Genomic DNA, 459 nt, shown 5'->3' with positions numbered 1-459 from the left:
CCCCCCCCCCCCCAATACACAACACAGGGAACCTGCTGCCAGCCATGATCATGTTATCTTCATGTGTGCATTCCTCTGTGTTTATGACATGATCCGCCACCAGCACTCTTACCTTCCCCTTTCACATGCACATTGTTCTCACTGCTCTAGTTCCTATTTCTGTGGCTTCGCAGAGCATTTCCTGTTTGGAGTCATTGTGACATCACAGGGGGAAGAGCAGGCAGGGGGAGGATTGTAGTCTTCTGGAGTCACGGTGACATCCTCAGTAGGCAGGGCTGAGCCTTTAACTCTCTCACTGCTGCTCACCAATCGCTCCTAATATTACATAAATTCCCTTACGTCAGCTATGGAGACCTAGGATTTTCTTCATTTAGAAACAACATTTCAGCATATTTTATAATAATAGATCAATTAAAGTAGATTTAATCCCTAACTAAATGAATTTTAATCTGCTTAATC

General features: G+C 44.0%; 1 protein-coding gene across 3 annotated transcripts in view; it reads right to left on the bottom strand.

Moving 5' to 3' along the window:
- Window positions 1-232, bottom strand: part of ZFYVE27 (zinc finger FYVE-type containing 27) — an 85,644-nt gene extending 85,412 nt beyond the window's left edge. For all 3 annotated transcript variants that reach the window (XM_018558398.1, XM_018558477.1, XM_018558553.1), the window contains exon 1: window positions 113-232. The gene's annotated coding sequence lies outside the window, so the exon portion shown is untranslated. The remainder of the gene's footprint in view (window positions 1-112) is intronic.
- Window positions 233-459: the final 227 nt, after the last annotated feature.

The sequence above is a fragment of the Nanorana parkeri genome, unplaced genomic scaffold (genome assembly GCF_000935625.1).
Source record: "Nanorana parkeri isolate BGI_ZX_2015 unplaced genomic scaffold, ASM93562v1 scaffold2, whole genome shotgun sequence".
NCBI lineage: Eukaryota > Metazoa > Chordata > Amphibia > Anura > Dicroglossidae > Nanorana > Nanorana parkeri.
This window is presented reverse-complemented; position numbering and strand designations above follow the sequence as displayed.